This window comes from Ambystoma mexicanum, chromosome 3q (assembly GCF_040938575.1).
Source record: "Ambystoma mexicanum isolate Mex_15411 chromosome 3q, UKY_AmexF1_1, whole genome shotgun sequence".
NCBI classification, from domain to species: Eukaryota; Metazoa; Chordata; class Amphibia; order Caudata; family Ambystomatidae; genus Ambystoma; species Ambystoma mexicanum.
This window is the reverse complement of record NC_090926.1, coordinates 1,160,538,639-1,160,556,348: the sequence shown is the minus strand read 5'-3', so window position 1 is coordinate 1,160,556,348 and position 17,710 is coordinate 1,160,538,639.

Here is a 17,710-nt window from a genome sequence, read left to right as displayed (position 1 = left end):
GAGATTTGCAGAGAAGAGCTTTGAGGGTCATATCCTGAAACCCAAACCCCGCCCTCCCCCCTAGACGGATGTCTCCAAATGTAAATTAACACATACCAAAAACACGTGCCATAAGTAGTCTGATATAATTACAATCACTAACACTCACAACTTTGGGTTTAACCAAAAATATCAGTGTAATCGCCGCATGTCGGGCCTAGTTTTATTCAGAACAAAGTATGTTTTATTGCAAAACACATTTACACTGTATTTATTAATTCTCGAACATGTTTATATTACCATCCCCAATCTAAATTGACGCGTTTAAGATTTTGAATTGCCTCAACGGTGTCATCATCCGCAGTCGCACACCCATTGCTATGTGCCTTATTGAGGCTTGTGTCTGTAGGTGCACTTACCGGCCTAACATTATAATGAATAGCTCTTGAGGAGGATGACGTGACCTTGTTCTTTTATGTGACACACCAACCTGGATCCTCAGGTAAGTATATAGGTAGGTTTATTGGGCGCTCTCATGGACCGAATGGGATTACCATAATAAATGATTTCGGACCAAAATAACCAGACCGGTTCAAAGAATGAGGCAAAATGCGACTTTATTATCAGCTCAATAAAGTAGGGAAACCTGGCAAACAAATCATAGGCTGAGTAGTGTGGGTCAGTGTTGCCAACTCCTCAGTCCAGAAAGTAGCTAGAGGCTGTCCTAAAAGTAGCTAAAAGTAGCTAAATGACATCACTGCCTAATTAGCATAATCTCGCAGCATTCTCGTGCCTCTCGCGGCCGGGCAGGGGCATCAGTGACATGACGTGACTTGTTGTGCTGGAGCCTGGCTACAAGGACGGGTGCATTGATTGGGGGTACTGCTATTGTTTTGTTGACATACACCCTTTTCTATTGGTTTGGAAACTTGCAAGTCTCCAACCCAATAGAAAAAAGTGTACGTCTTCAAACCAATGAAAGTAGCTAGATATGTCGCTAGTCGCTTTCCATGAAGAAAGTCGCTAGGGTACTGCCGTTTGTCGCTAAATATAGCGACAAAGTCGCTAAGTTGGCAACACTGGTGTGGGTTCACTTTGCTGCTCTTACCAGATCCCTACCTAAGTAATAAATTACAGACAAATTATGTTTATGGAGAAATTGTAGGCCATAGGCATTTTATTTTCTTACAGAAAATCCAACATAACAAAAATAATTACATAGCCATATGCTTTTGGGCACATTGTGTCCAGTTCCAAAGCAGCTCAAAGCTCCTCCTGAGTCCTTGTTATCCCTGAGCCTTCGTTCCTGGGCACATGCCGCCTACGTTTCCTGGACCGTGTACCGAAAGAATACTCGGCGTTCCTTTCTTCTGCCTGCTCCTTCTTTTCTTGGACCGTATACTGAAAGAGTACTCCGCGTTCTTACTTCCGCTTTGCTCCTTCTTTTTGTACCGTGTACCGAGAGAGTACTCGGCTTCCTGGCTCCTGCTTGCACTCCCACTTATTCCGTTTTTCTTGTAGGGTGGGTTGGGTGGCAACGTTTTTCCTTTCCCTTCTCCAGGTACCAAGAGCCTACCCGAGAGAGAGGTGAGCTCTTACCTGGTTTGTGCCGCCTCTCCTTTTCCCAGGCTTACTTATACGCCCCCGGCCTTTTGTTCCTTCCTGGGGGCGGCCGGGTTACCCCCTGACCTATTGTTGTTACATTTCGCACCTCCCAGGTGCCGTTTCCTGCCCTTCCTTGGCTTTTGTTTCTTGTGGCGCCATTCGGACGCCCCTCCCTACGCTTTTGCACCGTTTTCCCCCCACCCCACGCCTAAACTCCCAGACCCTCTATCGTCCCGCATTTCATGCGGCCCGGGGCCTGGGTCATAGGCTGAGTAGTGTGGGTTCACTTTGCTGCTCTTACCAGATCCCTACCTAAGTAATAAATTACAGACAAATTATGTGTATGGAGAAATTGTAGGCCGTAGGCATTTTATTTTCTTACAGAAAATCCAACATAACAAAAATAATTACATAGCCATATGCTTTTGGGCACATTGTGTCCAGTTCCGAAGCAGCTCAAGGCTCCTTCTGAGTCCTTGTTATCCCTGAGCCTTCGTTCCTGGGCACATGCCGCCACACCTGAGTGGGTGTTCCTTACGCCCGCTCAGATCCCCCCCAAAAGCACCCTACCTACAGCCTCTTTCCTGGAGTGCCCTAAAAATGTTGTCGGAAAACACCCCTATCCCAACCTTTGAGAGGTGCACCTCATCTTGGTGAAACATGTCCGGGTTGTTCCGGTGTAAGCCATGTCTTATGAAGTGCAGCCATGTACTCTTGCAGTACTTCTCTACTGATTTATTTAGTTTCTTTCTTGCTATCTCAATTGCATGCCTCTTCTGTGCCCCGTGCCAGATCCTTCTGGGTATTATCTCCGACATAAAAATCTCTGTCTTCCACCAGCTGCGGGCTATGCTATGCAGTGACTCACAGATCTTCCTTTGCAATTTACCCCTGTTCGTGCTCACCAGATCGTTCCCCCCTAAATGTATAACTAGGTACTCGGGGGGGGGTTCCCTGAAACCTATTAGGTCCGATAGCCTGTCGTGGATATCCTCCCAGTGTATCCCCGGGAGGCCCCACCATGATGTAATTGTGTTCCTGAAATGTAATCCTTGCTTCACCTCTTTCAGCCACCTGCCTGCCGGGTCACGAAAGAGTGCCCCACTATCCAGGCCGATTTGTAGGGTCCGACCTCTGTGGAAACAGGGGAGATAAGTGTCATATCAGTTCCTCCCTTATGTATCTCTTAAAACATTGTGACTTCCATCCCCCAATTCGTCTCCCCCCCTTTGCTCCCAGACACCCCGCAGAGGTTGCTGCCCCTATCCTGAAAGAGTGTGTCCCAAACTCGGCTGGATCCCATCCCGCTTTCGCCACCGCTTGTTTTAATACCGCCTGAAACTGGTACCTACTGAGCGCGCTGCCATCCCTATGAATCAATAACTGTCCGTCGACCTCTGGTCGCAGCGCCAGGAATTCTTGGGTGATGCATCTGGGACAGTGGTCCTTCTCTCTGATACAATTGAGATCTATCGCTCTCCCCTTCCCCATTTGGTCTGTCTTAGATTTCCTTAGCATTATCGACATCCCCTTGATACCCATACTAACGTCCTTTCTTGCCAGGCCGTCTCCTGCCACCGTATTCCTGGCCACCAGTTCCCCTATTCTGAAAGCCCCATAATAAGCTAGTGCAAATGCTGCCCTGAACAGCGCAGTTTCGTATGTGCTGCTGCATGTGTCTTGTAGCACTTTCAGTAAAATTATCAACTTCCCAAAATTGACCGGCCTTCTGCTATCTGGTTTCTTCCCCTCTAACTTCGCCCATCCCCTCATAGCATATTTTATCTTATCGCTGTCAGTCGGGTCCGGTATGCCCGCCACTTTCGTGGTATATGCCACCGCCGCCAGGTGCGCTGCTGCCCAGCTTTTCTTTTTACCTTTGGCAAATGCCCCTTCAAGAAATTCACAGATTTTTTCCGTTGATATTTTTTCCACCTCTTTTACACCTGTTTCCAACAACACATCTTTTACATTCTTTTTGTACTGCTTACCTGTCTTGTATGTCAGGGCATTTCTGGTCAGCTTGTCGATGACCCTTTCCTTTTTCCGCTCTTCTCCCACCTCTTTTGAGTCGACCTTGAGGCCAACCGTGCTTTCCTTTCTAGTGCCTCCAATGGGACCCATGCCTTCCGCGGCGTGGGTGTTTTTTCCTTGTCGGCATCCGGTCTCTGCTCCCTGAATCTCTCCCACTGAAAATGAGAGATTGCATCAGCCACCACATTTTTCTCCCCTGCGATATGCCTCGCCTTTATGCATGTATTTATTTTTAGGCTTTCCAGTGTGATTGCCCTCATCAATTCCAATACTATACTGCATGACGCACTTCCCTTGTTTAACACATGCACTACTGCGATGTTATCTGACCATACCGCCAACTCCTTGTTGCCTAGCTCTTTCCCCCATGCGCATAACGCGACCCATCTCGGGAAGAGCTCCAGTAGCGTTATGTTCTTTGTCCATTCCGCCACCTGCCATGATTTTGGCCACTTGTCTGCACACCACTTTTTCCCCAGTATTGCTCCAAAACCAAAACCACCGGCTGCGTCAGTGAACAACACCCTTTTACCTTCCTCGTTCACTGGTGAGCGCCATATCACTGCCCCCCTGAAGTTTTTCAGAAAGTCTGCCCATACCTCCAGGTCTCTCTTGATTCCCCCTCCTAGCCTGACCCTGTGGTGCCCTTTGGTAGCACCTCTTGTTTTCAGCTCGATCCTTCTCTGGAACACCTTCCCCTGCGGTATGACTCTTCCTGCGAAGTTCAGTTTCCCTGCCAGAGCTTGCAATTCCCTCACTGTTGCTTTGGTTCTTCCTTGTAGTTCCTGTATTGTCTTGAGCAGCTCCGTCACTTTGTCCTCCGGGATCCGACACCTCCCCTTGTTCGAGTCGATCTCTATACCTAAGAATTGGATAACCTATGTTGGCCCCATCGTTTTCTCCTTCGCCAGAGGAATACCCCACTCGCTCGTTATTTCTACGAACTTGTCCAGTGTTGCCTTGCACATGTCCGCACCTTTGGGGCCGACAAATAAAAAATCGTCTAGGTAATGCACCATCATGGACTCCCTCATCTCCTGTGCCACCGTCCATTGTAAAAATGAACTCACCCTCTCGAAATATGCGCATGAGATGGCACACCCCATTGGAAGGCATTTGTCGATGAAGTATTCCCCCTCCCAATGAATACATAGCCATTTTTGTGATCTGCTGTTGACTGGCAACAGGCGAAATGCCGATTTAATGTCTGCTTTCGCCATCCATGCCCCTTCCCCTGCTTTTCTGACCAATTCCACTGCCTCTACGAAATCTGTATATGTTACTGTCGCTTCGCTCTGAGCAATGCCGTCGTTCACCGAGGCCCCCGAGGGTAGGACAGGTGGTGGATCAACCTGTATTCCCCCTCCTCTTTTCGGCACCATCCCTAGCGGGGAGCATAAGAATTCTTCGAATGGTAGGGCCATGAATGGGCCCTCTACCCTCCCCAGTTCTACTTCCTTCTTGATCTTACTGGTCACTATCTCCCTGTTTTCGATTGCTGATTTTAGATTTCTAGGGATGTCTTGTGCTCCTCGCCCGGTGAACGGGATGTTGAACCCTTCTCTAAAGCCTTGTCTGATTTGATCTGCCGCTTCTCGGTCGGGATATTTCCGGAGCCACTTTTCCATCCTCTCGATTTTCACCGGCGTGGCCCCTTTCCTGTCCCAGTCTTCATTTCCGCGTCTCGTCTCTTCTGCCGCTTGGAGCTGCGGCCCTCGTGCACTTGGAGCTGCTGTGGTCACCCTTGCATCTCTCGCACTTGTGGCTGAATTTGCACCTCCATCCCCAGCTGCATGGTACTCCTTTTTCAAAGCTCCTGCATTGCCCTGGTTCCGCTCGAGCCGTGCCCGTGCTCCCACTGCCCCCTCCCTGTGTTGTCGGGGGCAGGCTGCCCTGCCATCCTCTCTGCGGCCCATAATTTCTGCTCCGAAAGCTCTGTTCCCTATTCCTGTCATAGCTGGAGTCATACCTTCTGCCACTCGATCTATAATTTGTTTTTTAATCGTTCTGCTAGTACTGCCTTCTCTGCTGTCCCCCTGTGCTCCGCTCCTTGGAATCCAATTTTTCTTTTAGCACATTAAAAATGTAGAGGTTAAAGTTTTCTTCGTCCCAGCCCATATCCGGAAAGCAGTCCATCTCCTTCCTGAACTCATGGTCGTACTCCAACCATGCTTCCCCTCCAAACGCTGCGTGGACCTTCAGTACCCTCTGTTGATATGCCACTAACGCTACCCCGTCTTCCGGGAATTTTTGTAATATGATTGTCGACATTATGGTGAAGGCCGACATCCAATTATCAAAGTTCCTTACCACTGACCCCTTTTTAAGTAAACTTATCTTCTTTTATGTCTTCCACTGCTACATTCATCCCCCTCTTTTGACAATCTAATAATGTAAATATATCGATCAACTCTTTTCTCCAGATTTTTTCTTTTACTTTGTCATTTATGTACCAGGCCATCGCTTTCATTGACCTGCCCTGTGCATCTTTACCCATGGTTGGCCTGCCATATTTCGTCATGAGTGATGCCTCATTTTCTACTGCTGCCACCGGTGGAGCTGCCCCCGGTGGTGTGGGCCCTGCCCCTATGTTTGGCCCTACCGTCACACCTTGTGGTGTCAGTACAATTGGCGCTCCTTGGGGCACCGGGACTGCTGGTGTCACTTGTGGTGCCGGGACTGGGACTTCCTTGGGCTCATCTGGTGCCCCCTGTGGGGTAGGGACCGGGGCCTCTCTGGGTTCTACTCCTGCCCCCCCTATTCGACTCCGCTTTTCCTTGCTCACCACTCCTCTCCATTTTACCCAAGCCTTTAGGTGATCCCTTTCTTCGTCTTCACTGCTGGATTCTTCTGATGAATTTCCCTGCCACTCTTCCCTGCTTTTCTTCCCCCGTCTGCTCTTCTTGTCGTTGGTTCTGGGCGACTTACCCAAAAGCGTGACGCAATTTTTTAACATTTTCGCTATTTTATTCCCAACATTATTATTCACAGTACCTTTCTTTTTATCTTTCTTCTTTCTCTTGGTCTTCGTCTCCGTCTGTTACTCTGTTCTTTTCGATTCCGCTCTCCCCCTCTTCTGTCCTTGTGGCACTTCGTCTTCGCCTTCGCTGCTGCTGTGTTCAATGAACAGCAGAGGTGATGTTGCCTTCGCTCTTTCTTCCTTCTGCATTACTTCTAGCACCCATTGTGCTCCATACTCGTTCTCCGCCTTTCTTGCCCAGTCTGAGAATTCTCGGGCCCTCTTCGCTCTTCCTTCCGCCATCCTTCTCGTCTGAATTCTGTCGGTCGTGCTTCCGTTTGGCAACTGCAAAGTGTATCCTTCTCTCCTGCTCCGGTGTCGTCTTGGTTGCCGCGGTAGTCTCCGCGTCTAGAGAGGTAGAAAACGCGTGAGCCTGCAAGAGCAAATGTTTTTCCTTTCCCTTCTCCAGGTACCAAGAGCCTACCCGAGAGAGGTGAGCTCTTACCTGTGGTTTGTGCCGCCTCTCCTTTTCCCAGGCTTACTTATACCCCCCCGGCCTTTTGTCCCTTCCTGGGGGCGGCCGGGTTACCCCCTGACCTCTTGTTGTTACATTTCGCACCTCCCAGGTGCCGTTTCCTGCCCTTCCTGGGCTTTTGTTTCTTGTGGCGCCATTCGGACGCCCCTCCCTACGCTTTCGCGCCGTTTTCCCCCCACCCCGCGCCTAAACTCCCAGACCCTCTATCGTCCCGCATTTCATGCGGCCCGGGGCCTGGGTCATAGTCCACACACTCTCAAAGACATTTCAGTTACACAAAGGCTTTATGTCTTTATGTACGTCAGCTATGACATTATCCTTCATGGCAAATAATAAAACCTATCGAACAGATGTATTGGTTAGGGGAACATATCTACTTATAGTTCCTATAAGTTTTGGTAACTGAGATCCAATTGTCATACTTTGGCACTGGCAAAGTGATACTTTATAATCCTTACCTGACTCCAGCAGCAACCGCAGTCGGAGCACATCCTTACCTGATTCCAGCAGCAACTGCAGTCGGAGCGCATCGTTACCTGATCCCGGCTCCCAACCTCAACACTTACTCGGGAGTCCATCTTCGGCCAGCATCCTCGCGGATCCAGGCATCCTTCACCCGCCGGCAGATCTTGGGATAACCGCATTCCAGTCTGACTTCGCAAGGCCATCCCTGCAAGAGAAAAGGACAAACAAGGTTAGAAAAACTATAAAGACATCACGCTAAGGTCGCGCGCAAACCAATCCTCGCGCTTGACCTAAGAACCAAACTTGCCACCTATTGGGACATCGTGAACTCCCGTGTTCTCCATTGGGGCTTGCTTCTTGCATCGCAATTCCGCTGGGCCTCACATCACCTATTGGGGAGAAGGAAAGACATTACAAGAGATATGGACAATAATCAAGGAAAAAGATATTACAAAAGAATACGGACAATAATCATTATCGAAGGATGCTTACCTTTGAAGTGGTTCAGCCACAGCCGTTCTGGTCTGCCACGCACATGGACCAGTGAAGAAACTAGGTCTATCTAAAAGCGCTCCTGCAGTGAGAAGCAGGACGGAGAGCTCGCCATCATAATTAAACAGGTGAGACTATATGGGTAGGCGCATTTTCACCACATTCTGGGAAGAAGGGTTGGAGGGAGACCATAGCCATATCATAGCATTCTCACGGCCTCTCGTATTATAGCAGGGGCAGTACCAACAACGAGCACAGTCCACAATACAGGAGCAGGAGAAGAAGCCTGACCCAGGGGAGCCAGTTCCAGGGAGGGCTGCAACCGTGCCCCAACTTCCCCTCAGAGACCAGGTGAGCGTAACACAGAAGTACTTGCGATAGAGTTAGAAGCTTTTGGTCCTGGCAGGCGAGTATACCAGGGCAAAGGACCTTGTAGTAGTAGGCCTGGCAAGAGAGCGGTCCTGGTAAAAGATATTGAAGTACTGTGTTGTGGTTAAAGTCTGTAAACAAGAAAAGTGGCAGAAAAAAGACCCTGGAGGGTACAGCGCATGGATGGCAAGTACAGGTGCTTGCTGGTGGGCTGCGGATGAGAGCGATAGTGGGAACCTGCCAAATTACCCACAAAGTAAACAATGAAAGAAGACTGGGTTTGCTCTCAACTGCGCACACAAAATCAAAATAGAAGGAAAATTTCGTGATTATAATGAGTGATTTTAATCAACAACGTTGGTTAAAGTCTGTGCAGAAGAAGAAGTGTCAAAACCACTACATGATTTTGTGAAACATTGTGGAATCATCTTGACAAACTAGTTCTGTTGCTATTAAGGAACTATGGGATTGGTTTTGGTTCCTAAGAAGAAGTTGTGTTAAACTCTGATACGAGTCAAGTGGAGAAACCAAGATTTGTTATTTCCTTTTTAAACTGTTGGAAAGGCCTACTGAGAGACTTGTTGGAGCAAGAAGAATCTTATTACCAGTACTGTGTTATAAAACAGAACTTTCTTATTTTGAACTGTTGCTACAAATTCCTGATTTGAATCCGGGGAAGGGTGCATTACCCAGGTCACAAGGAGAAACAGTTATTAAGTATATGTATGAAATAACTGTTATTTTGTTCTATTTTGCATTACCACATATATCGTATATATTTCTTTTATATGTTTATTGGATGTATAAGTTATAGGCAGGGAGATTCTCTTTAGGATAGGGATAGCGAGGCGTTTATCAAACTCTTTTAATTTATTAAAATGGCATTTTATAAAAAACCTTCACAGAGTTGTCTGCCTCATATTTGTTTATGTTTATTTGTTTATATTGCACTGGAGCCCACAGGCATCAGGGCGCAAACACAAAAACAAGAAAAACAGACAATACCAAAACATTACAATCTAGGCAAACAGTAGTGTTTTAAGACCTTTCCTAAAAACGGAATGGTTTACTCCCTGGCGTATCTCCAGAGGGGGGTTATTCCACATCACCCAATCCTGTGAGGCGAAGGAACGTCCATTACCACAGACTCTTTTGCATCTAAGCTGAGTCAGATACATAGAGTCCTTTGACCGAGTGACTTTGGTAACGTGTTCCAGAACCAATCTTGTCTGTAAATATTGGGGTGCTTTTCCATACAGGCAGTTGTGTACAATGGTATTTAATTTGAAACCTATTCTAGCATCCATTGGGAGCCAAGCAAGCTCTCTCCTGTGTATGGGTACTGGGTCCCATCTTGTAGTACCCTTAATAATCCGAACTGCATCATTCTGGAGTATCTGAAGGTATTTTGATGCATCCCTTACTGGCCCCAGCAAGTAGGGGACTACAATAGTCCAACCTTGGCATAATAACAGCTCTCACTAGTATTGTGAAATTTGCTGCCGATGCATACTGCTTCACTTTTGGATGCTAGTGTATGCGTGGCGAGACTCTGAATTGTCCACGCAGCAGAAACGGCACTCGAAGGTCTGCGTGCCCGCCCTTAAGACATTTTTAGATGGTAACGGTTAATTCTGCCTGTTGAAGCGCCCCTACGCAATTCAGTAGTTGCGAGTCAGTGATCGATCCTGAAATGATGCAACCGAGTTAGAAGAATGTGCAGCTCCTTCTGCCCACGATGGATGAGATCCTTGGACATCCATTTTGAAGACCCGAAACATTAAGCTCACATCTTTTTAGAGTCAGGCACGGCACGCGAGGATCAGCTAGCATGTTGTTTCTGCCTTTGGGAACCATGACAAAGAGACATCCAAAGTGGCAATTGGCAACACACACCAATGTGACCCTAAATGGGGTTCTTGTATGTCCTGAAGATGGCTTGGGTACGGAAACCATGACCAGTACTAAGCTGTAAATCCAGTCGACACTTTTATGCCTAAAGTACTACTGGACTACAAAAGTTGGGCAGTCATCACGACTGCTAGGGAGAATGTTCATATCAAAACTAGACAATTGATATGTGCCTATATTGTACTGAACTGGTGCCTTGAATGTGTAAATATCACTTTGCACTGTGGGGTCGAGTTGTAAGACCCTTTGGTTTTTCTATAAATTGTTTACTTTGAGTATCTTGCACAGTATGTGTGGATCATGAATGTGAATGAATGATGTGGGTTCTGTGTGGTACAGTATGGGTCATAGTTGGTTGTGATGTGTGTTGTTGCTCAAAAATATAATCAATTGTTAGTAGAGATTGAGCTCATGTACTTTTTAACGAATGAAAGTAATTTTTTATACACAGTTTTTTCATTGGTTGTCTATGTATGACATAAAATAAAGAATATTGTGTCATAACAAAATCATATTGGGTTTTCATGTAAGGAGATTGTTACTACAAGAATAATTACATAATGCTATGAGAGTTAGAATATATCCGTGGGTCTATACAAATTGTGCAGTCACTAGTCTGAGCAGCCTTAGGTGGTTTTGGGCTTTCTGAACTACACTATTTACATGGGTTTCGCCACCCAGTGATGATTCCAAGATCCCTCCCAGGGTCTAAACCTTGGGAACAACTTTGATGTAATGACCTTCTATAGTAAAGCCCTCATACAAGTTTGCGAGTTTAGCGCATGCCTGGATCAAGCCAAAGATCAGGAACTCTGTTTTATTGGCGTTAAGACAGAGACCATTCATTATCATCCAGACCTGGATGGCCTCATACACTTTTTCTATGTTCTCCAGATCTTTCTTCGTAGACACCACTCAGCTCTATAATGAGCCGGTTGTCATCGGCAAAGTTTGAAAAAGGCACCCCCAATGCATCCAGAACATCACATAGGGTGCAACAAAATATGTTGTTTGGGGTATTCTGACCCCTCACAGCTATCTTTAAAATATATTTCCCTTGCAGAATATTACAAAACAAATAATTAACTCAAATTGTCTGAAACCGATGATGTGATGTCTAGACATGGGCAATAGTGTCATCTACTGGGGGAAAACTGTAGTGTCTTGCAAATTATTTTCATTCATGTTTAGCGCAAGGAAATAAGGTCAGGCAGCCCCAGCTGGTGGGCTTATTCTGGATCCTGTCAGTGCCAAGTCCTGGCTAGCTGCGTCACACAAAGCCATGATTTCAAGATAGCCAACCCAGGTGAGATCTTCGAACATGATAATGAAAACATTCAAAATGGTGTAAAGGCAGATGTCAGGAATGGAGAATTGATCCTGCCCCATCGGTTTAAAGTGAGTCTCTTCAGCTCGCATGAATCACATTTACTTTGAAGGCTACAACTTGGAATCGCAGGTAAGTTGTCAGACATTCATAGTGCATTTGAATAGGGTGCATTTGAAGCACATGCCTAAGTACCTCTATGGAGATGTGTAGAAATAATACAGAAAAAGTCTTGCCATGTTTTCTTCTGCTCATTTGCATATCCATGTGTAGGTGAGAATGTCTACATGTCATGTTCCTGCAGCACTACAGACATGCATGTACACCGCTTGAGGATCCACATATCACAGATACCCAGTGATTCTGGTGTAATCAGTATTTGCAGTCATCTGCACCACTCCAGACGTGCAATCTCCACCAAAATGGACATTTGTGAAGCTATAAAATACTTCACAAATGGTTGTACTGGGGTAATGTGGTGGCACACATGATACTGAAGGAGTGGGTCCAATGGCATTAGCAGCGTTTCCCCCAGCTGTGTGCATGCTCCAAACATTGGGTACAGTGGGGAAAACATGCAGACTCTCTCAAAGCATGTGCAGAGCATCGGGAAGTAGCCTTTATGGAATGCAGACAATCCTTGATACAGATTTGTCTGATGCAGAGTCCAAGAATATGCCTGAGAATACCCTGACCGTTATATGTGGTAGCAGGCAGGAAGAGGCCCAGTGCCCACCCATGCGTTAAAGCAGATCCATATACGCACTGCGATAAAGGTGCCAGGGATCAATGTCCAGGTCAAGACCGAACAACTGAAAACAAATGTATTTTATTTTGCCAATATAATACAGGGTGGCTTAAACAATAAATGGGGATGTTAAACAGGAACCCGAATGAGTCTTTGCATGCCCTATTGTCCCCCGGACCAACGCACAGTGTTGGCCAAGTTTTGGATTTATTGGCATTGCCACACACTTCATCAACTTCCTTCCCAGGTTCTCTCCTTGTGACCTCAAACCTGTTCTTAAAGGGCTTCCTGCAGCTGTCTTCTATTTTCCACTTGGTTTCCTTGCCGCTCTTGGTTCTCAGTCACAGGCATAAAGCGGTTCCCTCACCCTTCTTCCATGGTCTCATTTTGGTCTCTCTTCACTTGGCTATTGAACTTCACTACTGTGGTGACAGGTTTTGCCTCTCTTCATTTTCCCAGAGACCGGCTTTAAGAGAGGTTTCATCACTCTCTCCCTTATGGTCCTGACACCTTCCCTCTTCACCACCTTTCTACTCCTGCTCATGTCCTGTTCCGTGTACTCGCTACCGTTGTGGGCCTAAGCCCTTCAATTTGAGATGTCACCCGTCTCGTACTAGCTGCCATCTGCATTGTTCCTGATATTTACCTCCACCTTCCTCCTGGGATCTCAACCCAATATCCTTCTGATGTCTCAATCCACCTGCTAACTCTGAAACCAAACTCCCCAGGATGTTTTCCCAAACACCCTCCTCCTAATGTTGTGTCCCCTCGCCTCCCTAACATCCTCCTCTCTTCCTCCAAACCACTTGATATCCAACTCACTCCTAATATCCGTTATCAGCTCCTACTCCAAACACCCAGACGGGCAGACCAGGAATCTGTGATTGGGCTTTCTGTGAGGGTCTGTAGCTATGAACGCAAATAGGTGAGGCGCTGTTATTGGCTGTACTTGATTCAGCAGGGAATATGCCTAATAAAGGTTTTACTAACAAAGATGAACAGATTGGGTCAAAGTAGCAAGAATGTCTGTGTCTAAATTAAACTTAATGTTTCCAGGATAACTATTCTCCGTGGTGGGTAGTGCTCTGGGACAACTCAATAAAACAAAGTACCTCTCTCAGAAATAGAAGTGTTTAAACAAAGGTTCTCCCCTTTCTTATTAATTCCAGGCCCATGTCTCTCCTGGACAATGATTCCAATAATCAGTGTGCTTACAGTCTCAGTCTTTAATGTCGCAGTAACCCTTCTTTTAGTCTGTTTTATGAACCATTCCCCCACATGTCTCCTTGTCTCTTATCCTTGGTTCTTAGTCCTGGGATTAAGGGTTTCTACATCCTGTTTCCCAAGATTAACCCTCCATCACAATATAGAGCCTCCACCCCAGCCCCAGCTCTAAATTGGAGCCTGTTTGGGGGACTCTGAAAGTGGGGCTCTGAGTGGCAGGCATTCCAACAGGGATTAGAGCCTCAGGAAGACAGGTTGCTGCCCTAAAGCTGGCACACGGTTCTTGCTATGTCCCTTGATACCTCTTTGATTTGGAGAGTGCTCCAAGGTTTCAGTTAGTCCCACCACCTGTCCCTTCCACAAATCCTTGCACTAAGTGGCCTTTCTTACTAGGTATACCTCTTTTTGCCTTCTGGTCTGCCACCTCCTGTTTAACAATATTCCCCTCCACACCTCTCTCCACCTCTGCCTTACCTAGGCCCTCATTACGACCCTGGCGGAGATCGTGGTGCAATATGCACCATGGAGCACGGCGGAAAGCTGCCGATACCGCCATGGGGGTTGGCGGATTTACCGCCCCATTCCGACCTTGGCGGGGCGGTAAATCCCCATTCCCCATTTTACCCTTCCCCATTCCCATTTTTGCCCCATAGGGTATAATGGGAGTGGGGAAGGCGTTAATTACGCCACCGTAAAATACGGTGGCGTAATTAACAACAAGGTCCCGTAGCGCCATGGATTTCTCCGCCCGGAAAAACCAGGCGGAAACCGCTCCATGGCGCTACGGGAACTCGTAGTAGGGCGGAAGGGTCCGCCGCGAATACTGCTGGCGTAAACCCACTCCGCCAGGGTCGTAATGAGGGCCCTAGTCATTTAATGACTCTCCACTTCAACTCTTCAGTTCCTTCTACTACTTATCTGTTTCCCCTTCCCTTCTTTCTATGACCTTTTCTTCGCTTCCTACACACCTTTTAACAACTCTTCCAGCAATTCTTCTTCTCTTCCCTCTATATTCTGTACTTTTCTTACCCACCACTCATTAGTATTTTCCAGCCATCTACTCGGCTTCCAACCTTCTTAATCCCTTTGGGCCTCTTAATTCTTTGGGGTCTCGCCATTTAACAGTCTGGGTCTTCCACTTATCCAATATCTCTCTCACCCCCTGGGGCTTCCTTTCCTCAACTTCGTGGATCTTCCTTTTCCAAAAGCCAATGTGTCTCGTAATTTCTCAGCCTCCCAAGGTGCCCTTACAGCCTCCGGTCTCCTCCTTACTCCTCCTTACTCACAGCCTTCGGGGTCACTCTTCCAGCCTCTTGTCTCCTGCTTTCCCAAAGCCCTAGTGACTGCCCTCCAGTCTCATCCCTTTTGCTCCTTCTCCTTCTATTCATCTATCCAGCCATCACCAAATTATCTTTTTCTACTAATGCCCTCAACTACTTACTGTGCCCTCTGTTTTTATAGGGCTTTTGGCCCTGATTCCAGCCTCTCTCTAGTGTAATGGGTCTCAGGTGTGGCAGATGGGATCAGGGTTGGCTGTCGGTCTCTACCTCTGGAGATGACTGGCAGCCCTGGTTTGGGACTTGGAATTGTCTTGTCGCTGTCCGTTGGCGGTCCTCCTTCTGCCTGACAAGCCCTGGAGCTGCCTTACAGCCTCTCACTGTAAAAAGTAGTGACAGGATACTCCTCAAACGTTATCTCTCACTTTCAAATGCCTTAACAATGCCGCACTTCCCTATCTCTCTGCCAGACTGACCAGAAAAGTCTCAACTCCCCATATAGATCATCCAACTATCTCTGCTTAGAAATTCCTAGATTTAGACTCTCCAAAGCTGGTGGAGGTAGCTTCAAAGTCAAAGCTGCCCTTTCCTGGAATGCACTCCCCGCTGCCTTTAGCGTGGAACAGCTATACTCTAGAATTATACGTAATCTGTTGAACTGGTTTCGAACCAAGTACATCTAAGAATTCGCTCACACACTCTACCTACTTGTGTTTCTGACCTTAGGACATATGATATGATATGATATGTTATTTGTAACGGGCCTATACACAAGTGGACAATCCACGTGATTCTATGTGCATTAAACTATTGACCCTATTATTGCACATATCTGTATTACACACCCTTGTACACAAATTGTATACACTGTAATTGTTTATGTTTATGTACTGACCTTTTATGTTGTTACTAAGCTTCAAATATTATTGTAACTGCTGCGTCCAGCTACCTGAGGGTTTGGTGCGCATTACCAAATAAACAAACAAACAAACAAACTGTGTTAAGGAAAATCAGGTGTGATGGTTTGGTGTAGGAAACGTGAAAGTTGTAGTTCTATGAGCCTTGGTGGGTATCTAGTGTGTCTGAACAGTTGTTTGATACCAGTATCGAAGGTATTTAATTGAATCACTTCAGAGTTTCATTTTATTGCACAGTTCAGTTCTACAAAAAGGACTATTTTCAAATTCCTTTGCTCCAGGAATACCCTAGGAAATACTTTTCTTTGGGAATGGAGAAGGTATTGAATAACTGATTCCATATTGTTCTGTTCCCCAGTGTCATTAAGTTGCCTCATGTGATGGTGCTCTGCCTTATGGGGGGACTGAATGTGGTTGACCAAGGGATGCTCTACATACAACCCCAGGTCCATCCTCCACTAGGGCAAGGGTCTGCAACCTGCAGCTCGTCATATATTTTGGACTACAACTCCCAGGATCCCTCACCATTTGACTATGCTAGCTGGGGCTGTTGGGAGTTGAAATCCCTGTCTCCCTTTTCACTAAGCTGGTCCCACCATTCTCCTTTGAGAATCCTGTCCCAAGGCTTGCACTACTGTCCTGGCTGTAACTTAGTAGTTATTTAAATGCCCATCTCCAGGGTTGGGTGGTGAAGTTTCTGCATGTGCCTCTTAAGGTGGGATGACAGGGAGTAGAAGATGTGCTACAGAACCATCTCTTCCTTTACCTCTTCTAGATTCTTCTTCCATACCCATTTGTCCATGTTTAATGTGATCCTGTGAGATGTCTGGTGAAGGGAGAGAGGTTTCTTGAGAAAATAACTTGACTCTGCACAATTGCTGCCATTGTTACTCTATATCTCTCCACAGCCTTTTCAAGATGTCATCTCTCATCATGTCATAGCCTCTTTTCCCATTTGCATTTAATACTTGATCGACCACCTGTAATTAAGCCAGCTTGTCGGAAGTTGTGTAAGAAAGCTGTTGTAATGTGAATCTGAGATGGTGACATCACTGATGGTGGAATGTGGTGATGTCAGTGTGAGTGGAATGTGGTGATGTCAGTATGTATGGAGTCTTGGAGTGTTATGCGCTGAATGCAGGTTCTATACTTGACAGTTTGAGATCTTACCTGGCATGAAGGGACGTGCCGGTGCTTCTTCCTGGCAACTTGCATACAATAAATCTACAAGTAACTTACCTGCTGTTCTGGGTGTTCTTCCGGTACCTAGATATTACACTGGCGACGAGGATGGGATCCTGTCGAGGAGAGGACAGGAGTTGAAGACCAGGAAATATCGCCCTCCATCTACCCACGTCCCAAGGGTCTCTGACCTGCGGATGGTGTCTCAGCAGGCCGGGTGGTGCTGAGCTCGAGCGTCCAGCGGTTTGTGAGCAGAGCTGATTTGCACATTAAGGCCCATGCAGACGAAGGGGTACTGTTAAGCATTGTGTTTCTTTGGAGTCTCCCGATTGCCAAGACACGAGTTCATTGCGCCCCTCCCCATGCTAGTGGGAAGGGGGGGTGCTAGTCGGCACACAGTTCGGTGTGCGGTGAAGTCGAAAGTGACCCGGCGGATTGCTGCTCTTTCGGAGCCCTTGCCCAAGCCGGTCGTGCGGAGTAGGTAGCTGCTGAAGCTTTGCAGCAATTGCCGGGAAGGCGTGTTCCAATCCCTCTGCGTTGAGTCTGCCGAGGGGGGGGGGGGCTCAGTTCAGCTCCTCTCAGGCGGTGCGGAGCCGTGTCGGATAGTTTGCTGTTTGGAATGATCCGGCACATCGAGACCCACCTTGCCCCGTACAACATGAAGGCAGAGTACGTGTGGCAGGGGA